This window comes from Monomorium pharaonis, chromosome 2 (assembly GCF_013373865.1).
Source record: "Monomorium pharaonis isolate MP-MQ-018 chromosome 2, ASM1337386v2, whole genome shotgun sequence".
Classification (NCBI taxonomy): Eukaryota; Metazoa; Arthropoda; class Insecta; order Hymenoptera; family Formicidae; genus Monomorium; species Monomorium pharaonis.
Window position 1 is genome coordinate 18,206,682 of NC_050468.1, and position 26,441 is coordinate 18,233,122.

General features: G+C 36.2%; 1 long non-coding RNA gene across 1 annotated transcript in view; it reads right to left on the reverse strand.

Annotated features, from left to right (window-relative positions):
• Positions 1-25,135, reverse strand: part of LOC118644537 — a 30,401-nt gene extending 5,266 nt beyond the window's left edge. The window contains exons 1-2 of the long non-coding RNA XR_004962311.1: positions 24,731-25,135; positions 24,578-24,618 (exon numbers count right to left, since the gene is read on the reverse strand). This is a non-coding gene — a long non-coding RNA (uncharacterized LOC118644537). The remainder of the gene's footprint in view (positions 1-24,577; positions 24,619-24,730) is intronic.
• Positions 25,136-26,441: the final 1,306 nt, after the last annotated feature.

Consider the following 26,441-nt stretch of genomic DNA (forward strand, 5'->3'; position numbering starts at 1 on the left):
TTCAATAACTTTAATAATTTGATGAAAATTGCAATCTATTTAGCACTAATACTTTGAAGCGTTCAAATGGTTAATTAGATAATTAATTATATTTAAGTTGGGCTTATATATGTAAAATAAATTGGGCCAAAATTACAGGATATATCATTGCCCAATTTATTATATTTAATAAATAAATAAAAACAACAATTTTAAAATATATCAATTATTTATTAAATTTTATGCATTATGTATTATACATATAATCGTATCGTTTAATCAATCGAAATAAATATCAGTATTTGTAATACAGAAATGGTATTTTTTTTAAATCTTACAAAAACATATTACGAGTCTGATATCGGTTATTTGCAATTAATATTTTATTTAAAACTTTTGTTTTTCTTTACGATTTATTTAAAAACCAAACATAGAAGACAACAAACTCAATAAAATAATAGATTTTATAAATAATGTATTAGCTAATTACTTCAGCTAATATCAGTCTATCAGACATGGAAAACGGTATGTTACTTTGAAATATTTAAGTCTAATACAATTAATATATTAAAATAATTAAAATATAAGAATTAAGAAAAAAAAGCTAGGCAAACCTAACTGTTTTAGAGCAAACGTCTATTTCAAACTAGGTCCTATACGGGCTGTAACCGAGCAAACCTAACTGTGAGTCTGGGAAAAAAAGTTGTAAATTTAAATTTAAACCAAGCCCAATTCAGGCAAGCCCAAGTTCAAATATCCTAAATAGGCCCTGAATAGGCCCTGAATAGGTTTCAGTCCGAAAAGCCTTTATTTTGGATGCCTAAGTAATGCCCGTATGGGGCCAATATTAAATAGGGCATGCCTAAATGAATTTCCACACGGGAACTCTGGCAATTTCTAATAATAAGAAGTAGAAATAAAAAATCAAATATTGATTGATCTTATAATAAAGAAACAACCGAATGTTGTATCAGATCAATCAATAATCTGGAATTTGAGGTTCTCCACAATTTCTCATGAGAAAATATTAACATATAGTTGCAATCAAACACAAATGTTATTGTAATAACAGTCATAATAAGACGATAAATATCTAATTATTAGACACTCAGCTGGATTCTGATATCGTAAGATCATTTAGGATCATGGCTTATCTCAACCATTTTGTCGTAAGTACACTCGCGTGTATATCCATGAGTATAGTCATCCGTGCGTGATCGGAGCAACAAAGAAGATCCGGCGTGGAGATACGCGCAGCGGCGCGTAACCGTTGGTTGATATATCTTCACGAACGTAGAAGATCTGCTCTCCGACCGCTAAACGTTCGAAGTCACGCGGTCTCTTTCTCCGTCGAGAATTCGCCTCCGGTTTACGAACCACAGTTCGATCGATGACACAGACCCTTAAAGAATGTCCGATTACTATATCGGACAAAGACAGACCGTCCAACGGAGATCTCGCAACGCGAGAGGAGTCTCCGTTGGCCGCCTTATTCAAAGGTAGCGTCCAACCGGCTGTGGCAGAAAGAGCTGTGCGGGTGGGGAAACATACCGCTCGTAAGGTAGTATTAAAAGGCCATTAAACGGCTCGACATGACGTACGACTTTGTGCGCGCGTGCATAACGCCGAGAAGAATCGCTGGCGAACGAAACTTCTCCTACCTACTTGTCTGCCTGCTTTGCCTGCCTGCTTACTTGCATTGCCTGCCTGCCTGCCTGCCTGCTTGCCTGCCTACCTGCCTGCTTGTCTGCCTGCTTGCCTGCCTGCCTGCCTGCCTGCCACTCGTTCGCCTCGCCCTGCATCGCAATAAGAAAGCACAGAGTAGACCAGATTCATTCTCTCCTACGCTATCTGTCCCCGTTCCTATCCGGCATCCCTCTGATTAGAGAAACCAGAGGCGCGAAATTTACGAGCACCATGTGCGAGGATCGCAGAGACTGCCGCTTAGTTCGCATTAGCCTCTTCTCTCCTCTATTCCGTGGTCCATTCCGCTGTGAATGAGACTTCACTGATTAGGGGAAACCGGTACTGCGAAATTTACGATCGACGCGTGCACGTGTCGCGAAATTTGCAACAACATAGACCCACACGCTGAATACAGCTCTCGAAATCTGCGCTGCGTTTCGGAAGATTTCCTGCGTAAAATTCAGATTAGATAAGCAAAACGTGACAAGGAAGTAAAAATATAACAAAGCCCGGGGGAAACTTTCAGCTATAGGTAATATCAAAGAAAAAATTGGTAAAGAGAAAGAAATGGAAAAGAGAGCGAGGATAATTAGATGAGCAGTAATAAAACTCGATTTTAAAAATTAAAAATTTAATTTACAATTGTATATTTAATTATATATTTAGTTAGACTTTTTATTTCTTTTTAAGAAAAAATTCCATCAAATCAAATGCGATATAAAACTGCAAAAATTCTTATTTTATATTATAATGAAAAATATGCGCAAAATCTAATTATTTATTGTAGAATCAAATTTGTATTTGCTTGATCGTGATGCGACAAAAACGAACTGTGGAACATAGTTTATCATTTCGACCATCAGGATATTAATTCACTTCAAGCTTGAACGAACACAGTTATCTTTGATTATAACTTAATACAAAACATGAGTAGGCAGATCTAGAACTATGTACTTCAGATTCACATCACCATTTCAAATATTGCTTTAACAAGACAAGACATTGTAGAATTTTACTTGGCAGGCCATAGACAAATGTTTACTACTTTTTAAATGCCAAAAATAATTTTTTTATATTATTAACAGAACAAGCTAATATCAATATTTACAACATTTTTAATTGTATAAAATTTACATAAATTTTAAGATTAAAATCACAAACAACTTGTTTCTTACAAAAAATCTAATAATTTATATCAAGTCAAGTTAACACATAAGTATCATCTAAAAGAGTTTTTCTAATATTTCATAAGGATTAAAAATTATTGTTACATAATAAATACATTTAAAAGAAATACAATTAAAACGGTTTAAAAAGTTAAAAAAAATTATAAAAATATCGCACGTATAATGATTAGACAATATATTGAGCAAATTGATCTTGAATGAAAACTGTGTGTTTTATATATTTATATTATATTATAATTTTATATATTTATATTATACACTATATACTACATACATATACGTGTAATATCAAAATTAATATCCTACAATAAAAATAACTAAAAAATATATTACAATGTTCAAAAATATGATAAAAAATAAAATTTTTGATTATTTAAAACTTATAATAAAATTTACAATAAATTTATAAAAATTTATTATAAACAATAAAACAGTTCGCTAATAATGGAATATTATTTGTAAAATATCGTAACGATCATTAGTTAATATCGAACTTCAAATAATTTACTTGCTTTTTCAATTGTGAATTGCTACGAAATTTTATTATCACACGACCGTCTCAACATGTTAAGGAGTTAATGCCGAAATGCTCAACGAAACGCGTCTGTCCGCCGGGTCGTTAATCGTCGTTATCGCGACGACAAAGCGAAATTAGTGGGCACGCCTAGCCCGAGGAAAATTAGGGAAGATTAACGTGCGTTTTCCATTACCTGCGTACCGCTGCGGTAGAATACGAATACGTGTGATACGAGGTGCAAATATCCACTTTGCGTGCACGTCTGAAAATCCATTCACGAATCCACTTTCAACGCGCCGTCTTGCCTAGTTACCGGCAGCCTTGTTTGCACCCGTGAAACCGCAGATGCATCCAGATTATCCGGTTCTTTATTGCATACTTATTTTACATCACTCACTTTTTCACTCAGTCATGAGCAATAAGGTGAGCTACCGTATAATAAAGTCGGCATCTTTGTGGGGAATTTTGCTTAACTGACGTCATCCAATTCATTTCGTCCAAAAAATGTTTTTCGGGGCAACTTCTTCGGCCATATATGCTTAATTTACGCAAAATATTTATCCTTATAAAACATAATACAATTTGTAAACATAATATAATTGTAAAAAATAATATTAGAGTAATAATATAGATATAGCTAAGTTTAAATATAAATATATAATTTAAATGCATTCTTGATTCATCAATTATAAAATTTAATACACATTAAATAATAAAAAATTATGACTACCTTTTTCGTAATAATTCTATTTCTTCTTTTATTTGCAATTATATAAAATTAATAACAATTTAACTTTATTATAACGAAGTTGTTACTGTATCTAGTTATTAAATAATAATTAAAAGTAAGACATTAGTATAAACATAACTTTCAAAAACAAGTTAAAGAAATTTTCAACGTAATCAACAACAAATGACAATTAACTGACTCTGTGCATATAAAAAGTTACAAGTCGCTCTTGTTTAAAACTTTTAAATTTTTAAAAGATAAATATGTAAAAATGTAACATACTTCAGTATTCTCATATTTTTCACTTTTAGGTATAATATTTAATAAAAAGTTCGAATGTATTCCACCATTCGGAAGATAATTTCGCACGTTCGTGCCCGGCGGTATCGAACCGCTCGCGGCATCGTGTGCGATCGCGAACGATGGATAACGTAATTATTCATGCAAGCGATCTGACGATGATGCGTACGTTTTGTTCGTATATCCGATTAAGAAGTCACTGCGAGCCCTGACCGCGGGCAACACATTCCACATTCTAACAAGTTAGAAGGCAGAAAAAGAGTCAAGGAGGGTGAAAAGATAGATAGATAGAGAGAGAGAAAGAGAGAGAGAGAAACCTTTTTTTATCTCGTAGAAGAGTCCAACTTCTACGGGTAAGTTGCAAAAAAGTCGGCATTCGAGAAGTCGAAGTCGGCCGTTCGTTAGAGACGGACCTTCACGAGCTTGAAGGAATTAACTTTCATACTCTCTCGATACGAACCGCGAATGGGAGAGAAGCGCGACTCTCGAGTTGATAAATATGACGTTAATGACTATTATCGCTGCAGGATCGCAATTCACGTATGGCATATAGATGTTTTCGTAGATCGCGACACGGTTTACGTAACATTGTGCTATATTGCCTGGGCAGAGGGTAGGCTCGATATGTGCAAAAAGACATCGCTTATTAAGTAGCAAACGGGTATGTTTATGCGCTTTACGTTCTCTATGAGCGCCGCCCTATCTGCACACGCAATTTAGATTCAAAAGCGACGGAATCTTCCTCAGGCAGATTGCAACATCGAGAACGCTGTTGACCAGTATTTATAGCCTCCTCCTTCTCCCTTCTTCCTCCCCGCATGAATCACCCCCTAAGAATCGTCATTTATTTCATTGTCGCCAACAATGGATAGCCATCCCTTATTTCTTTAACGATAAATTTATACTGCATGGTGTTATATGCACATTTGATGCTATCTCAAAATAAATAAATTCTCGAAGAATTTTCAATATATTACTTTTCTTTATTGCAATAGCGCAAACCAACAGACTATAGAGGCAAGTCACCAATACTGATAGAGATCTTTTAAAATTATATATTTTTATTTCGTAGAAACTAAATTATAATATTAATGTAGAGTGTTTACTATCAAGCAAAACTCGAAAAACTCGGAATTTTTGCAGAATTATTATTTATTCTTGAAAATCATGGATTTTTATGGAATTTATTAGTATTCGGAAAATTAAAATTTTATTGTTAAATTTAAATTGTATCTTTGTCTTTCTTTCTAACAATATAATTTTTTTAATTATTTTTTCTTGGTAATGTAATATAATTTTCTATATAAAATCTGCTCAAAACAAAGTTTTCAAAAACAAAAATAAAATTTGCACGATTTTCTTCTGCAAATTGCATAGTTTAAACAATGATTAGTATATTTGTAATATTAAATCATTTTACATCTTATGGAATCCTAAAACTGTTCTATTTTTTCTTATTTTTTTCATAATGTGCAAAATTTTAAACATAAAATCAATGTAAACCAGCATATCCATCAATAAGACGGACTATAAAATAATAAAAACAATAATAATTTTAAAATAAGTACGGCATTATGAGATCTATTTGTTAAGTTAGTAACTTAATCTTTATACATTGTCACGCTATGTTGCATATTACGAAATACAGCATAAAACATATTTATAAATGAAGAAATAATGTTTTACGTGACAAGCTTCTAGAAATCTTCATATTAACTTGTAAGTATTTTGTACGAACGGCTCAAGTGTGAAAGAAAAAAAAAGGAGAATCTAACCATTACTGCTTATTACTGTCAGAGGCTTATTTTATCAGGTACTCTTGTTTTGTTTATCTTAACGAAAAACTTAATTATTGGAAAATTTAAAACAATATTATAAATAATGCTATATTATCTAATAGAAGGTAAACTTTCTAGTTTGTGTTCGGGTTTCTAAAGTTAATTTATTTAGTTTTTATTTAAGAAACGTAACCCAAATAAAAATAAATTGATATATCGATATTGTAACCCTAAATATATCTTGGTTTAATAATAATATTAAATGGCTTTCTTTGTTGCAAAAATGCATGAAGAAAATCGTAACACTTGTGTGAATATTATATATAACAGTACATACAACACAAACGCGCGCGTTCATAATCGGTCAAACGGGATGTAAATTTGAAACGTCGGCGGATGGGACGTGTCTCGAAGGGACAGCGCGAAGTATTTGAAAGGGTAAAGGAAGATTAAGTGCTACGTAGGACGAACAATGTGACGCGCGTCACGAAGCCGCGACTCTGTCCCGCCCTGTTGTCACCAATGCGTCTCTGTTTGCGACTGAATAAATCGATCGTGAACGAGACATCGCTGAAAATAGTCTCCTTCAGTAACGCTATGGAAATATCTGTTTATGTAAAGCCATTGGAGCTCTCAAATACTTGTGTTATGCAAACTACATTTTTCATAAAAAGATGGCGGGCACTATGCACTTTATCTATCTTAAACAAAATATTATTAATTGTTGCCGCGCATTCAATAATTATTATCATAATCAATTTTAAGTTAGAAATATTATTATTGCAACAGAATCATTAGATTAAACAAATCGATTCCGCGTGAAGACGCATAGACGCTGGATCACGTTAGAAATTATACTTCGCGAATGCGATCCAAGCTTTGATAAATGACGGTATTTTGCGTACCATGAGTAACAAATATACTATCATTATCCTGATACTTGGTTGAGAGAATTCCGAGGAAGCGCATTTGGTTTCCGACTTAACCGCGCGACTTAACCGCGCCGTGTGAGATTCAGCCGGGAGACGGACATTTGTCGCGATGCACTCGGAGCAGGCAGCCTCGGCGTCGACTATAACGGTACCTCCCCCATGTCCGATTAATACAGGTAATTTAATACGAGAACTCTGACCGAGGCCATTCAACGGGCATCCCGGCCCATGTTTCAGCGGATGACGGATCGCGTGAGTCAGCGTGCACGGAGCATTCAACGTTATTACCCACGCGTGGAACGCGAAAATGCAAATTCTCTGCCTGTCGGGGGAGGGGGGTGGGGGATCGAGAGACTCGATGGGACGCGCGCGGTAACGAGTTGCGAAAACTCGAAGCACCCCCGGTGCAGCCCGCCGACCGCCGCCCAGCGTAACATTTTTATCGCGCGAGATATCCGCAAAATTATCACGTCTCGCCGCCGGCGAAGCAAGGAGACTGGGGGAATCCTTTTAATAGCAGAAATCTATAAACCGACAGAAAAGTTCGGTAGTAAAATTAATAACGATATTAAATTCCCCCGAGGTGTCGAGACATAAAATTTACTTCGTAGAGATCTCTTACCCTCGTCAATTTGATAGCGGAACTAATGAAATGGGTTCGAGGCGCCTACCTCGAATTATTAGAAACTCAAAACTGTCAGATTTAAGAAAGAAGAAAGACGTTTCAATTTAGGGAATCGATTTCCTTTTGCTCTCAAAATTAATTCTTTTTTATATCTGATAGATAGTTGAGTCATTTCTTGCTGATCGACAATAACAAACAAATTTCATATATTCACGAAAATTAAAACTTTCAATTTAGCCAAGACTTCTTTACGAAAAATTATACGTAATATTTCTAATGTTTATAATTTCCATCAATTAATTTTCTTGCAATGAACTATCTACAGTAATCTTCTGTATTTATAAAACAGCAATTTATCTATCTCAAGCTATTATAAGCTCGAATTTTTTTAATCAAAGAGAGATAAATCAGAAACTTGGATCTTAATAGATTTACTTTTAATCTTAATTAATTTCCTCGGCCAAGTAAAACGATAAAATCCGTTTAATCCAATGTCTGGCCAATAAAATGTAAGAATAGCACTTATTCACTGAGCGTGAGGAATAACGTGCTTATCTTAAGTTGTTACGAGCTGAAAATACTTCGTTCTTTTTTTTTTTGGTATTCTTGACATATACCACGCCTTAATTGATCAAACGGGACTAACTTTCGCTGCAAACGTTCTTTTCTGCGCGGACTTTCACTATCGTTGGCTCATCCTTAAAACGCGCATGCTGGTCAGAGAGCTGTAACCTGCAGACATAAACACGGCTACTCGGCCATCCGCGCGGCGCATCGGCCAATTTATACGAGCGAGATTAATTTCAAGAGCTCGTTTCTGAGAGAGCGCAGGCGCAGCAAGAAGTAAAATTTAATTACGCGGCGGAGGCGAGTATCGGATATGCGGTGATCCAGGTAGGAAGCGGTGTGTAATCTTGCATACAGGTTGTTTCAATAACCGTCATATTCATCATCACCTTAAAATCATAAAGTCTATTTTTAGATGTAAATAAATGTTTTATTAATTCAATTTTTCATTGATAAATGTAAGATTGCAATATATATATTTATAACATGTAACCGCAAGTGGAATTTTTATATATCACAAACGTAATTTTTTTCTCTTCTTTCAAAAATATTAGAATTTTCTTTCTATCTTTCTCTGAAGTCTTTATATCACGACTATATTTTATGTTACATACGAAAATGCAAGTTATGATGTAGCCGCGTAACAGTCCTTTAGAGGCGAACCATACAGTCTTTTATAGACGTGCCATAACTTTGCATGTATGTATGTGTGTGTATGTGTGTGTGTGTGTGTGTGCGTGTGTGTAAAAAAGAAAACTGCAATATTTTCAGAAAAATTTCCTATTACGTAATGCTTATTCTCTTTGAGAAAAAATTATTTAACATTCTTATACGAAAATTATAAAGATATTAAATAGTAAAAATATATTATAAAAGAGAACTTAAAGGCAACAAAATAATTTTATAAAAATAACATTTACGTAAAAACAATAAAATTCATTATATCAACATAAAATATTCTTGTTTGGCAAATCAATACAGTGCTCAGGATAGAAGATTACAGTTATTTCTATCAATAAACAATTAAATACGTCAGAGTGCATTGCGAAATAATTCAAGACAAACGGCAGGCGCGTATGTAGAACGCTCTTGGCGTTATTTTCGCGAAGCGAGGTACCGATCGATCAATCTTTCTTCAAACTCGGGTACTTGGACGCGCACGTTCGCCGATTATGCCCCGTCCCCGTGAGAACCTGGAAAAGGAGACGATTTAGCGTGATAAAGCGGGAGCGCAGAGTGGGATGTTTTCCTGGGTAGATACACGCCGCTAGATTATCCCGGTCGTGGCGGCTGTGAGAGAATGAAGAAGGCGCGCTCGTTCACTTTCTCCCTTCCTCTCTCCCGCGGATGGTAGTCGCGGACCTACGCCGACGAGATAAGGCATCCGTAATTGACCATAACTCAAGGAAATGAAGCGGCGAACGGTACCGTGCATCTATATTCCGCCTATGCTCCGACGTTAGGCGAGTTAACCTTCGACCCCCAAGTGGCACCGCCGCCGCTGTTGGAGGATGCATCGTCCTCCATCGCGACTTCTCAACAGCCGCTTTTTCTTTACGATACACTTTTTTCCTAGAAGAATTCTTGATAGATGAAATTGAGAATCGACTCTCTCTTCACGCAGACCAATGAAGTTACGATGTGTCTTTAAAACAAGAATAGCTAATGTCATTGCTGCCGTAGTTTAATTTATTTTTTACGTTTTATGAGCATAAAATGTTGAGGAATAACTGTCACTTTCTTAGCTATTCATGTTAAAGCATGCTTTTAATTTGATTATAGCCAATAAAATTGTATCTCATAGCAAATGTATATTTTATCCATGTAAATGTATTTAATAGTCAGTTTTTAGCAATAACAGAAAAATTCAAACTGATATCTCTAAGTCATTTTTTTCTGTATCGGAACGTCAACGGACGGTGCGCATGAAAGATATTCTTACATCATAACTCAATGTTTTAAATATACAATGCTTATCACCATCTCTGACAGATTCGTGTAAGCAAACTCGGATTTGTTAAACGCATTAAAAAATTTACGAAAGGGAATACAAAGAGAAATTTGCACTGACAGTACTGTTGAGACGTGATGTGAGAATTGTAATGTACACTCTCACCAGTATCAGCGCGAGACAAAGCTGTTGACGATCGTTTCTGCGCTCACAATTGCGTTCGTTAACATTGCATGGCGTTTCTTTGACCAGCACGATTCGTCGCATCGCTATGTTGGTTTGTCTGATTTTCTTCCGCTCGGTGCGACGTAAAAGTACGCATTCAACTAAACGCAAGCTAATATCACGAATACGGTACTGCCAATCTCTCAAAACGCATATTTTATTATAGAAGGACAGTTCGTGATAAAGTCGTTAACGGAGATTTGCGTATTCCCGCGAGAAATTACGATCGTCTGGCTGTATTTTGTTTGTATCATTTCCTAGCCGTCGCAATAAAATATGCGAAAGTGTGTATTAACCTGTGAATACGCAACCTTGGCAACCAACACTTAATTCCCTTGATAAATTACGAAAGACAAATTAATCTTTCACAAGCTAAAAGAGATAGTATTTCTAACATATTTTACTAGAATATTTATTTGTGCTTTTAATTATAATAATGTAAATTTGATTAAGTATTTTTTAGCTTAATATCGAAATTTTTCTATTTCCTTTGCAAACGTTAATTAATTGGATTAATCAGGATTTAGTAAAGACACTTTCTGAGAAATGTGTAACTTGAAGCATTAATTATTCGCATGTTGCACAAATGCTTTAAGACAGTATGGTTTTACGAAACCAATTAATTTTTGTTCATCCACACTTACAAGAATGAGGATTAAAACCGGTTGCAGTATCAAATTTTAAGTCGGTAACAAGAATGTAGTATGGTCAAGAACATGTAAGTGCTTAAAAGAAAGAGGGATAATGAGAAAAAAGATTATTGCAACGCAGGGTGCAACACGAATACATAAATTAATTTCTCTGCACGTTTCTCGAAATACCCAATATATCAAGCGTTATCTCGGGATGGCACGATCAGAGAAAACAGCGAACGCGTTCAACGAGAACGCGTTTCCAAAGTCTTTTCCAAGGTAGGAACCCTGCAGCGGTCGAGGAGAGGCGTCGTTCGGTGCCGCGAAATTAATGTACACGAAGGGCACGGTATTATTTCGCCGGGGGAAAGTGAGGGAGTCATGAAGCTTCCGTGGTGAGGCCGGCTTTGGAGGGATGGGAGGGGTAGGTGCCCCCGAATGAAATCGGGGTATGATTAATGTCATGCCCGTGGTCGAACTGGCACGGCGCGCGATGCACGGCGCTCTGAGGTTGCATAATGCACACGCGCGAGCGCAGATATTTCCGATTACAAATTGAAACGTCCGCGCGACAGGTATCTTTAAGTAGGTCCCGCCGCGGGGGTGAATGGACCGCGGGCGAATCGAGTTCGTCGATTTATCAGTCGCCACCGATCCAGCGGAGGCAAAACCGGTTCTCGCACGAAATACGAATCCGGGGCACGAAATGCGCGCGTAAGAAATAGATCTTCTGTATTTTTGCATCGAGATACGCGCACAGCGGCGCCTCCGGTGATTTCCTTTAGCACTCCCGACGATAAATTCGTTGGCAAGCGGTATCCGCTTAGCATGCGATTATCATCGCTCTTGGTACCAGCGTCGGTATTACGAGCACATAGTACTATGAGTTGTACAAGGTCTTGAAAAGTCGGCGATAAATGTCAACAAGTTTCGAATTGATTTTTCAAAGAGGAGTTCTCCTCCAAAACGCTTCTGGCTTGAATTTATTCGCTTGAATTAATCAACACATTTATTTGTTGACACAACTCGCTGAAATATTGATATAAATGTCCTGTTCCCAACATTGCAGACCTTGGAAAAATTAATATTAATATTTTGAAGAATCTAAAATATTCTAAAAGAAAAAAGTTCAAGATTTGTTTGGCTCTTGCCGGAAATTATTTACTATGTATACAATATACATTTATATTTTTTTCATTTTCTTTTTGCCACATAAAATTGTTCACAAAATAATGTAACCACGCTAATAAAGAATTATTTGTTGCCGTAACCCAGATTAAAAAAAATAGATTTAGTGGAAAATCGTTTAATTGTAAAATAAAAATTCTAAAAGTCTATAAGGATTAGAAAATTCTTTAATTTTTCTAAGCAGAAAAATTTTTTTTTTAATTTCAAATTTTTTTTAAATTATAGTACACATCCTCTAATATATAACATATAGTAAAAACAAAAATACTTTCGTTATCTGATAGATTCGGTTAACGGTTAACTTATTAAAAACTTAATTGATCTAGGCGTTCATAAAGATATTTTGGAATACTCGCAATTGAACAGATTTCGTACCTAGAGATATATAGTTCATCTTATCGATTACTGCGCGTAATACATGACAGATGATATATACCATGTCTTTTGATATTCAAAAAGATAAATTTATTAATCCCATTGAAAAATACAGATAAAGAAAAAACTCACGTTCTCAATTCTAGAGCACTTGCGTTAAGTGTGCTTCTATGTTATAGAACAATCCTTCTTCGTTTAATCTTAAAGTAGAAGATATTGCGCTTGAAACACTGAAAAATCCCAACGTTAAATTGGAAAAGACTTACAATTCATCTTCTTTATAGCATTACTACTCTATGAAAGATTCCGCGGTAAAGGAAAAGACTCGCTACAATAAAATTGCAAAATGAATTATGAGATTCATATGAATAAAAAGTATGCCCTGCGATAGCTATTTCCTCTTATTATATACTTTTTAACTTTTATATAAGAGAGTAAAACTGTATGAAGAAAATTTAAAAAACAGAATTTAAGAAAACAATAAATTCTGATGTATTTTCAATTTATGTTATATTGAGAATTGTCGCTTTCCAAATTAAAGAGAAAGAGTATGGTAGAAGTTATTTTAAATTTAAGAGTTATATATAAAAAATTTCAAAAAAAAATTTGTATAAATGTACTATATATATAATACTTTTGAAGTAAAAATTTTAATGTATCTGAGATGCAACACAAACAAGAGAAGAAAAACTATTTTCAAGACACAAGAAATTAAAATGAGTGAATCAATGTTGCGTGTCGATTTATCAGGATAGACTAAAATACAGTTGAAGTACTTGTGATCGGTTCTCTTTTTAACGACTATCCTCGACAGCGCCATCATTACCGTCATGAATCGATGTGCCAATTAACTCTTTAGCGAGCGTACATGGCCGCTCGATAGTACATACACGATTAACGGTACTCAGTAGAGTACAGGATGACCAAATTAGGATTCTCGCTTGCGTAGGTGGCTTTGAAGGAACAAACATAAACATACTCAAACCTCGAGCTCAAGTCTTTCTTTCCGCATCTTCACAAATTTACGACTTACCGAAATCATGCGATCGGCTCGATATATCGGGTTCCTTTTCCCACCGATCGCGATAATCATGGATTCGATGCATCCGTTTGTGTCAGATGCATTCCGCACTAATTGCAAAACCGTGGTCCCGATGCTGGGATACTGGAGAGTGAATTTACATAGCGGTCCTATGGCAAGGCGGATCGCGCTTCGGCCAACAGGGATTGCCAAGCTCTCTAGAAATTTCTAAGAGCTTGAACTGACGATATCCTTGGCTCTTTGCTTTCCCGTGGGAAACTTTGTCGGATCTTGCTGCTGCTCGCTTCGATGCCCGCGAGGTCGGAAACTCGTGTTAACAGCCTCTTTCCCGTGTACTGCATACCGTCATTTGACGGAATTCTAGTTAATCCTTTTACGCTTAGTGGATTATGTTTAACTTTAAAGATATTCTCATTTCCTCTCCTAACTTTTATATTCTTACAAATAAATAATAAGCGAGTTGAAAAGCGTAAATATAAAAGAACGAGATAAACTGAAAAAGAAACAACTTGATCCTTTAAGTAATAGCATTTTCAATGAAAATAAGTTTGAATTGCTTAGGGAACAATTAAATCCAATTTATGTAAATTCATGTTTGACTCAAAATGTTTTGTGCCCGAGTATAACCTGGCACAGAGACAAGATTACGCTTTTATTAATGGCTTTCTAAAAAATTCAGTTCCGCTTTAGTCGAAAACATTGTAAGTTAGATGAGAAAAGTTGAATGAAATCATACCATAACTTTCTATGTATACGTTAAAAAAAATAGAATATACAAATGTTTCTGAATTATTAAATACGTTTATAAAAAATACAACAATATAAAAATTGCAAAAACAGTTACAACCTATTAAAATTTAATTAAAAAAAAATTTTTTTAACGATTGTATATATGTATGTAAGCACAATTAATACAAAATTATTTTAATTATTTATATGTATAACAATATTTTTTATTATAAATATTTAATGTACATATACAACACATTTACTCCTGATAATATCTATATATATACAATTAATAAAACAATTAATCAAATAAATTTACTTTGTGTTTTATAATTTAGGGATCGCGCGAATTAATTATTTGTTCTCTTATATCTTATGTATTCCTTTATCTATTTTAATATTTTATTTTATATAAAAATCATTATTAATATAATTCATAATTTAACATATACGACATAAAATTTTCTTCGTTATTTTTGTATATAATAAAATTTTATGATACAAATCACATTAGCTACGCATAAATGTCTCAGACTGAATTATGAAACGTTTCATCATAGGCTCCGCCACAAACCGCCGAAACAGGGTCAAATAAATAAATCCGGGCGATAGTTTAGGCGGGATTGGTCACGCCTCCACCAAGCCATTACTTATGATTTCAGTATTGTGGTCTGCCTCGTTGTGACGCCTTTATTCAAAGGCGAACGTGCCATTTCGGTCGACTCAAGGCGGGCCCACCTTATGCTATTTAATTCAGCAGATACATCAATGTCTATATTTATAACATAATGCCCAAAGTGACGATGGGTTTGAATATATTTTAAAGCATGAGTGAATAATTCTCTTATGTCTGATCAGAAGGCATTTTAAAATGTAATTTAAATTGTATGTGTGCTATCGATAGCATTTCCATGCTGTATTTACTAATGTAAATTCGATTTCTTGTAAAAATTAATTGTGGATATCAAAATGTAAAAAATAAAATAGTTAACAAACATATTTTTGTCAACATATATCAGGTACATCTTGATTCTTCACAATCTGCATCATTATAAATAAATCGGTTGTAAATAAAAATTTATAACAAACAAGTTTATTTCAATTAATAATGGCACAATAACATTTCATTCAAATAGAAATTATAAATTATATGTTATAACACAATTACAATCATGCCATGAAGAACTCATTATAAAAGGAACTACGTGCAAGTACTTTTCACGATTTATTACACGAAACAATTAAACATATATTATCCTTCAATTCGCATCGCTTGACATCCGGCCGGAAACGAACTAATGATGAACATTCGCGTACATCTCTCATATATACACTTCGCCGAAGGTACAATTCAGTGTGGTACCGCCTTTACACTTAAACTTTGCCCTCTTGCGGCGCGTCGAATCGTGTAGAGAGTTAATTCTGTAGTACAAAATTACGACGGTTTTATTGCATTGAAACAAGAACAGAATTGAACGGATAGAAAGAAAAGAGGATATCAAGGCAATCCAGACTCTATTTCTCATTATTTGCGTATTAGTTATCGAACGATTAATCGTGCCGCGCGGAGAACGCGCGTTATACTTGATAATTTATTTTTCAATTAATGGCGCGCGGGTAATCGTGAAATAAAATGGCAGCGGAATGCCTACGGGCCTACATTCAGGCTACATCATCTGGCAGCAGTCCCGCTTCCACCAACTCCGCCGGTCTGCTCGCAAATTTCCGCGGATAGCATATCCCCCTTAGTAATAATATACAATTAAACGAAATTAGGTACCGTGTTACAATAACTTTGCCTTTTCATTAAAGGGCACCGCCGGGAAAAGAATAACAAAGATAGGTAGACGTATCAACGTTGAAAGTGATTTCTACTCTAACAACAGCTGCGCGTCGCGAGAATCCTTACTATTAAGCGTTTACTCCGAAATCCACAATCTCCGATGTTCCCGATCTATGCTATTTCGCCGACCCCGAGGACAGAAACTTTAATCGAAACGCTTCCTCCAACTCGATTATTGTCCGTGAATTACAATGTTTACTTTCTCGATCTCGTTGCGATAAATTCCAAGTTAAACTCCCAGGGCGCGGAGAGAAAAATACCGGCGTACCTCCCAGCAGCGTGTAAATCGGTGATTGATGTCGTCTGCTCGTTTAAAGCGCTCTCACTGCTCGCGATCGAATGTCGCAATGACACAGATACGACTCTCTCTTTCTCTCTCTCTCTCTCTCTCTCTCTCTGTGTATGTGTGTGTGTGTGTGTGTGTGTGTGTGTCTCAATGAAGTCAATCAATCCCGGTCTCTCCCCGTCTCCCCCGGTCTCTCCCGGTCTCTCCCGGTCTCTACTCGTCTCTCCCGGTCTCTCCTCGTCTCTCCCGGTCTCTCCCGGTCTCTCCCCGTCCCTCCCGGTCTCTACCCGTCTCTCCCGATCTCTCCCCGTCTTTCCCGGTCTCTTCCCGTCTCTCCTCGTCTCTCCCGGTCTCTCCCGGTTTCTCCCGGTCTCTCCCGGTCTCTCCCCATCTCTACCCGTCTCTCCCGGTCTCTCCCCGTCTCTCCCCGTCTCTCCCCGTCTCTCCCGGTCTCTCCCCGTCTTTCCCGGTCTCTCCCGATCTCTTCCGGTTTCTGCCGGTCTCTACTCGTCTCTACCCGTCTCTCCCGATCTCTCCCGGTCTCTCCCCGTCTCTCCCCGTCTCTTCCGTCTCTCCCGGTCTCTCCCCGTCTCTCCCCGTCTCTCCCCCTCTTACCCCTTCTCTCCCCGTCTCTCCCCGTCACCCCCCGTCTCTCCCGGTCTCTCCCGATCTCTCCCAGTCTCTCCCCGTCTCTCCCGGTCTCTCCCGGTCTCTCCCCGTCTCTCCCGGTCTCTCCCGGTCTCTCCTGGTCTCTACTGATAGATATGGGAGAAACGCAATTGAATAAATTGCAAGTAGCACAGAATCGGGCTATGCGAGTAATATTACAATACACCAAAATAAAACATATGTTACAAGCGTTGCAATTTATGTCTATAAAACAGAGACTACACTATAATGTATGTATATTTATATTTAAGGTTTTACATAACTTGGCGCCAAATTACTTAAGAGATAGACTAGAAGTAATTAGTAATGAAAATGGAAGAAAAACAAGACAGAAAGAGACTATCTCAATAAAATTCGTTAGAACTAAAAGTGCACAAAAAAGCGTGTGTTACGAGGGCGTAAAGTTATACAATACCTTGCCAGCAGAAATTAGAAGTTGTGAAAGAATTGACATATTTTAATGAATGTTAAAGAAGCATGTATGTAAATCTATGTGAAACATAATAGCTGAGAAAGCTAAATAAACTTTAATCAATCTCTCTCTCTCTCTCTCTCTCTCTCTCTCTCTCTCTCTCTCTCTCTCTCTCTCTCTCTTTCTCTCTCGCTTGCTCGCTCGCTCGCTCGCTCTCTCTTCTTCCTCTCAAAACATGCCGGCTTAAAAAGGCCAGAATTGGCCAGAAATCAAAATGCAAATGCGGTATAACGCGCGTAATGAGTACGCGAGCAAATGATAATTTTGTGGATGCAAGCGGTAGGATTACATTTCTCACATCGAGCGCATCCCGTTTGTCACATCCGCTGTGATTATGCCTGGACGATCAAACATTTGCTTTTTCCTTCTCATTCTGCCTCTTTTAAAGCATCGTCGTCGTCGTCTTCTTCTTCTCCTCCTCTTCTTCCTGTTTGAGAAGGTAACCTCGAAGCCAGGAGGATTAAAGTGTCCTTGCCCCTCCAGTCAGTCTCTCGCGAAAGAATCTTCTCCTCTCGAGGACGACCAAGAGAAGAAGAGCAGAGCAAGAAGGTCGGAGCGTGTCGCCGAGTGATTCGGTGCGATAACGTCGTTCCGGTTCTCGAAACCGGCGTGTGTGAAAGAACATGTTTGTCGGCCGCGGCAATAAAATATATTGGTGGGCGCCTCTCGGTGCTTCAATATGGACTCGCGCGCGTGAGCCTTCCTGGAAAATTGGATGCGAGGTTTTGCGCCTCGCGAGCGCGGACTGTCGTGGAATCGCGCGCCTCACGTCACGTCGCTGGTGCGAAAACGAACTGGTACGAATCCGATTGATTTTCACTCGATCTTCCGAATCAACTTCTAATTTGAAAGATCTTTGTCTTGCACGTATCTCGAATAAATTTGAATTGAATTATTTGTTTAGAGTTTAAACTTAAACTACTGTACGTATTATACATATTATATAGGCATTAAAAATGCAACTTTTAACTGCAAAGCATTGTACCATCAAAAATTATATGCAAAAGATTAATAACGCATATAAAGAGATAAACAAAAAATAAATGATTTTTTGATGAATTGCAAGAATAATTTTGATAAATTTTGTACTATACGTTAAAATATATTTAAAAACACATATATGAGAAGGTCACCAATACTTGTAATACTGCTTTGTTTGTAGAAAGTATTTATTTAATAAAAATGCAAATTTGAAAACATAAACTAGAGTATGTTTTTAATCAGATATAGCATTGCGCTTTATATATACTATTTTATATTTTATAATAATTAGTATCTTCAAATACTTTATGAGTTTTGTACAACATATAATGCGTCTATATATAAAGGTTAGATGCAATTTGATTTGTTTTTAGTAAATTTTATATAGAAAAAAAAGCATAAATGTCTGAACTATAGATTTTCATTACTTTAATTATCAAAGTAGATCATATTTTTATGAGTATTAATACAGTGGAATGTTTAATTTCTGAGAAATAAGAGAATACTGCTTTAGAAAGTCAATGTAATTGGTGATCTTTCTTTATAATATACACCAAAAAAAAAGTTTATTAATAACTACCAAATATTAAATAAAATAATGCCAATTAAATATTTAATTAATATAACCAAAAATAATTTTATTTTAGTAAATATTTAGTAAGTACTATCAAATTTAATTATACTTACTAAATATTTAGAAAAATAAAATTATTTTTGATTATATTAACCAAGAATTTAATTAATATTGAATGGAATTTCTTTCACTCAACATTTTACTTATTACCAAATTCTATTGTATATTAACATATATTAAATATATTAACTACATCTCTTATAAAAATCACGGCAACAAATATGTTATCGCGTCACCATGAACTTTATAATAGCTCATCCTTCTTACACATCGCGTGATTTGTATCAGCAGGAAGTCGAAATAATTAAGCAATTAACATGAGCTGGATATCTTGCCGCTTGGCGATTGTTGTCTGTGATTAAATTATAGAGGCGGCTAAATAATGTCAGGCGGCTTGCCTGACATTACCACCGGATTGGCATTGTAATAATAACACGTCAAATGTGTCGGAGCACTTATCTTTCAACTTGGTTACTGTTTCAGCATACGTGATCTGGCGTCACATAGTTTTGGAGAAAATAAAGAAGCAAACACGCGAAAAAAAACAAACATCGCCTCATCAATCGATTTACATTTAATTGGGTGGAAACGTTTCTTCGCGTCGTAAATCCCAGACAAGTCTTCGAACATATAATTTTCGGCTAAATCTTATACAAACATATCAATTCTTGCTCGATGATGTACTGTTACTGACACAGCGTACAATTTGATGTGTCAATATGCAATTGATTCATGAACGATAACATAATTATTTGTATTAACATATATAAAAATAAAGAATTTTGTTATTAATGTTAAAATCGGTTTCATGTAACGTAAAAGCGTCCACAATAGATTACAAATAAAATGACTAAAAGCAAACACGGCAAAAGCCTGGTATTTCTGAAAATTCCACCACGAATATGGAAGTACCATCAAAAGAAAAATATAACGCGGCGCCACGTACTCGTTTAAAATGAAAGAATTAAACGTCATTCTTCTCTTTACCCATTTACTTCATTATTTTTGTTAGCTTCTCCACGAATAAATGGAATTTCAACGCGCCAAAATGAAAAATGGCCGCGAATATGTAAAATAAATGGAAATGTAGAAAATGTCAAATGTTCTCTGCGATAAAAATAATGCAAAAAATATTGCACATAATTTACAAACATAAAACAGTAAATTCTTATATTAAAAAATACATTTACATTTATAAAATTATTTATGGACATTTATAAATATTTTAATCCATAGATAGATATTAATAAACATTTAAAGACATAAGAATTTTTCGGTAGAGAAATATTTTACTCATTTTATTAAAGTTAAAAAAGAAACCCGTTTTGAGCGCTATTTTACAAAAATAAGTTCGTGTTAAATTACAGATAATTATGAATCTGCAATTATTAATTTTTGCCATAATATCACGACACAGTCCTTGTCAAATAAACGTTTTACATCCGCGTGATGATGGATCACGTGTATGTCAGGCGGCTAGTAAACGACAGAGACGGCTGCTTGTGTGCCGTTATCGCTAAAACGAGCAAAATCGTAGCATATACAGGATGTACACGCGGATAGTCGCGTAAAAGAAAAACTCATTTGAGAACTACGTGGCGCTCGAAGATTTCTTGTCCGCAATCTTGGACAAGATGTTAACTGTTCTTCAACAAAGTGAGCATGTCACAGGGAACACAAACAACAATCTATCGATCTAGTCGCGGAGGCCACACTTTAACGACTTCCGGAACAAGGAATGGTGGTACAAATCAAACAAAATAATCAAAAAATCAAAGAACCATTCATTCTTCGTTATTTGACACATGACCTCGAGCGTTACCAAAAGCACCCCTTATGAAAAAGTACTGTTGGACTATTGGACTATTCGTCAAAAAACTACTGAAAACCATTGGAACTAATAGTGATACTATGGGACACACTATTAGTTTTAATAGTTTTCAGTAGTGTTTTGGCGAATAGTCCAATAGTCCAATAGTACTTTTTCATAAGGGGTGCTTTTGGTAACGCTCGAGGTCCAATAGTCCAATAGTATTTTTTCATAAGGGACTGGTTAGACAGAGGTTATAACTTTCGATTCTAACGCTAACGATTAATATCTCTATGTTAGAAAGACTCGCGTAACCAAACATCAAGAACATAAAATAAGAAATTATCTATTTTGTCAAAAATTAAAAAAATAAACTTATGGCAAAATTTAAAAATTTCTGCAAACATATTTTTACAAAGATTTCTGTTTTTTTTTTTAATTAAAATAACTCTAAAATTAAGTCTAAAAATATGTAACACATCACTTATTAAAATTAAACGGTAAACAATAACTCTTAACAGATTGTATAAAATACATATATTGCATGTATGCTTTGGTGTGACAATATTACCTAATTAATTGAAATAAACTGAACTAATAAATTTCTGAAGCAAATATAAATAGATAAAAATTTCGAAGCAGCTCAATTATTTTAAATCAGCGTTATTTTCCTTCTTTTATTTAACATATAAATAGATATCTGCAATAGGAAAACGTAATAAAAAAATTTATTATTACTTCAACCGGAGTAGATAGCAAGAGCTGTTCCTACATCTCCTATAAATGGATGCGTGCACTCTGGAGTAGCAGAAAAGTCGATCGGTCACAGATATCCAATGTCGCAATTATATTAACACGCACACGCGTTAATTTTTTTATCAGATAGAGATATCTGGAGAAACGACGTGGAAAAGAATCCAGATCGAGTTTCCCACGAAACTATACTATGAGTATAATTCGCACAATAACTTTGCTGAACCAGCGCGCAACGATATAAATGAAATATTGCGAACTCAAGAGTCATTATCACAATTAACGGCCAACCGTTTAATTGACTTCTACTTGACAATTAGCGATTCTTCCGCTATTTTAATGTCCAATAATCGCGCAGTCGGCCAAAGCAACATCCGCTAATTTAAAGGATACCGCTACACGCAGCTATTTTCCGATATAAATAGAGATATTATGTGCGCAACTGATAACTCATCTCGTTAAGGTTTCAGATTTATTTACGTTTGGAAAACGCACGAGCGAAAGCCGCCGTCACCGATGATTATAATAAATGTCCTATGGCAAATAGTTACCAACAGGTAGCTAACCGAAACATATGGTCTTCTAATCTCACGCGCGTTAATTGCGCGGTACGAGTAACAGTAAAATCTCAGCCGTATAATTATGAAGCTGTTTTCGCGCGGTTTCGTTAAGGTCTCTCGGGGTAGAGGCCTATAACGGTTTCGTTCACTTTACATAAAGCAAGTCGCCGTTCACCTGATCCATAAGACGATCAATTCGCGCGACGGGCCGACAGCGTCGCTAATCTCATTTCTCTATGTAATAATGTAGGCGAATTTGTCACGTATCAGTGGCATTACAAATCGCTAATATGTACGACGGCGTTATATCAATTATTTGTGACATAAATCGCGCCAGTATATGCGAGCATTAGATATAGTTAAATTATATCTGACTGTCAACGCACGATACCTCCCGTGTAATCGCGCGCATACAACGTAAACTCCGATACGTGTTATCGTCATCATCTCCATTCGATCCATAAATAATATTTTTCATTAGAATAATTTTTAATTAGCGAGCAAGCACGTTGTAAATCATAAATATGACCGATCGCAATGATATTGTATTACATTTCTAAATATCACGTCTATTTTTCTTTAATTTCAGAAATTTACAAAATATACAAAAACATTTTAACGCATTTTAAAATTAAAAAAATTATATTCTTTCTATCTTATATTTTATTCATATTACAATAATTATAAAGATACGGCATTTAACAAGATAATAGATAATCAGCCACAGTAGGTTGAATTTAATAAATATAAATGCTAAATTTTATAATAATTAATAACATGTTTATTCTTACTTTAAATATTGATCATAAACATTGTTTCGACTTCTCATTGTGAAACATATTCTTCGAAAGATCTCGTATAAACGAAACAAATCAACCGGACATAACCTCGCGCTTAATTCATACATACAAAGTGCGCGTTTCCTTTTTAACATGTACTTTCAATTGAAGAGTATACTGTATATATGTTCCGCATTCTCCATTTCAAGATAATCGATAGCTTTGCTATGTACGAACGTAATATTAATAGACAGCGAGAGAAATTCTCATACACAGTCTTCGTGTTAATTGAGCTGTAATTTATAACAATTAATATCTGCTATATAAAATTAATGTATGAAACTGTCAATGCATAAAAATGCCAATAATATTCGTGAAGCATATAAAATTTTATCTCTAACGTTTTAATAAAAGAATTCAAGAATTTAGATGCAAAAATAAAACGACATTTATGCAGATTTGAAATTACCTTATTTAGGAAATATAGAGTAGTGTTACGTTATTTACAATTGTTATTTATCATTAAAGTTAAACCCCTATTGTAGGAAAAAGTTGTCGACGAAAAATTGTAGCTAAAACAACTTAATTTAAAAATTCAACCTGCTGTAACAATTTGTACAGTTTTTATTAAACTAAGAACTAAATTAATACTGCCTCTATTATACTCGAGACATAATAAAACATGAGAAGTTTTGCTAATTTATGTTCACACATATAGAATTCGTGGTATTGTAGCTGTTTCTCAACACATTTGTAACTGAATTTCAGAAAATGTAAAACAAAAATAACTTAGATCTTTATCATTTATAATAATCGTAACTGTTATAGAATTAAATCACAACAGGACCAAAGTTTTATTTTCACTCTCGTGTTTGTATGTTAGATAAACAAAGTTTCGCAAAATTGTCTCCTAAATCATACTACAATGCTGTGTTATTTAAATTTTGATTTTAGGTACCGTCATATAATAAATAGATGTTTCTTACAGCAAACAAGAAATAACCAAGAAAGAATATAGAAAGTTTCTAGAAGTTATGAATTGTGTTTTCAAAGAGTACAGAAACTGAAAACAAGATTGAGCGAAGTAGAAGGAAAACAGGGCATTTCCGTAAAGTCCCTTTTTGATATTATCGGAAAGATGTTTTACGTAAAACGAAAGTTAGTGTAGATTCCGTAAATCGTATTAGAGAGAATCATTGCAATTTTGATAAACTGTAGAACAAAAATCCGTTTTTAAATCGTACGCTTACAAACTTCCTTTAAAAAATGAAAAAAAAAAAACTACTACATTTCATTGTGATGTAAAGAACTTGAAAATATATTCTTCATAATTTCTGAGTTACAAACCTTTATTGTGTGAAAAGTGGTGCAATTTCGATAAGCTTCCCCTATAAAAAGAAAGGAAAAATTTCTCTTAAGGATAGCTTCATAAATAGATAAATGATATAAACAGTTTATTGCACGATTTACCGCGCGATGAAAGGTCGAATAAAACAATACCTCAAGCTTGGCATTAAAAATGTAATAGCCATCGCGATAGGTTTTCATCGGTAGCGCCATAAAGGGATACGTGGTCGGATAGCAATTTTAATGGTCGCGTTTCACAGTCGTTACGGACGACGCCGCGATAAAAATTAGGATTTTACGACACGTGTGCGCATTCGTGCAGAGAGACGAGACGGCAGATGTTCAATTTGCAGCTTCGCCACTGAGACGCATGCGATCCGCAATGTGCGAGAGAACGATAGAATCTCCATCGCCCCGGGCAATTCGTGTTGCGCGCGCGTATGGCCGGGCAAACTCGTAAATGCACGCGTATAATCCGCGGCAGGACGCGCGGGGATCCGAGCGGAGTACGTGCTACACATATGTACATGCATATACGCACGCGCTGCATATACGGCCCGTAATTCGCGGGCGAGCGCGTAAGTGCGTAAATGCGTACGTGCCCGTATTCGCCCCCGAAGCGGAACGCGCTCTCGAACACCCCGTGGACTTATACCTTCGACGGGAGAGAGAAGAAGAGAGAGAGAGAGAGAGAGAGAGAGAGAGAGAGAGCGCGATTTACGAGCTCGCCGATGGCCTTCGATCGCGATTCCGAAGATTTGTCCGAGATACCCTCGGCTCCGTACCTCTATCTATTTGCATCGCGCGTCGCGTCACGCCGCGCGCGAATTCTCGCCGCACGCGTTCGCCAATGGAAGGAACGCGCCGGCGATACAGATAAGAAGGAAACGCGATCCATTTATCAAGCCATTAATAAATCTACAACTGTAATTCATATACGTCCGTTGTTATTATGCCTCGAGAAAGAAGTAAAATATTTTGCGACTAATGTGATCATAGAAAAGGAATCAGCATGACCACTCTTTCACCACGCTAACAGATTATTATAACAAATCGTGCCTCGCGAGGTTCAGTCGCAAGAAATCGCCAAATAGACGACGACGACGACGACGACGCTGACGCGAGATACGGGAAGACAAACGAACGCTAATTTGCTCGACGTATACGTTATCTCCTGTTTTCTTTCTGTCTTACAAGCTTCCCGTTTAACCGCCCTTCCGGCGCGGATATACGCGAGTTCCTCTCCTAACGAAGACGCGAAAAGGGACGGGCGTCCTGCCTCCGGGAATAATGACGTTCGTATATATCGTCGTATATAACACGGCACGTCTAACTTTATACACGCGGCCAATCGTGAAGTACGTGAGGAGCAAAGGCGCGCTTCGGAAACAATCTGTGCAACTGGGATATTCCTTGGATGAGAGAGCGCACGGACGCGGCTGGAATACAAATCGGAATTGGAATTCAACGAGTACCATGGGTGCACCCCCGAATGGACTCCGCTTCGCGCTCGTTCGCAGTCAGTATATACCCATGTACGGATTTGCGTTATCGTGCGCTTACCTATACGACAGATCGTCCGAGTAGCAGAGGGTATATATCGCGCGCGTAGGTGGTGAGCACGTATTAGGTATATCGCACCTCGCCGATCGACAGACAAAAGCGAGATCTACAGCCTGGCCGTTATTCCCATTGTTGCTCACAGATAGATATCGGATACATTGCGTCCGATACGTTCAAAGCCTTCCCTATCCGGTCCATCTAATTGCGAGTCTGAGGAGATTCAGATGCAATTTATCGTTTGCGGCACTTTCGCAACGAAGCATACAGGACGGATGAGATAGGATTGCATACGCAACGAAAA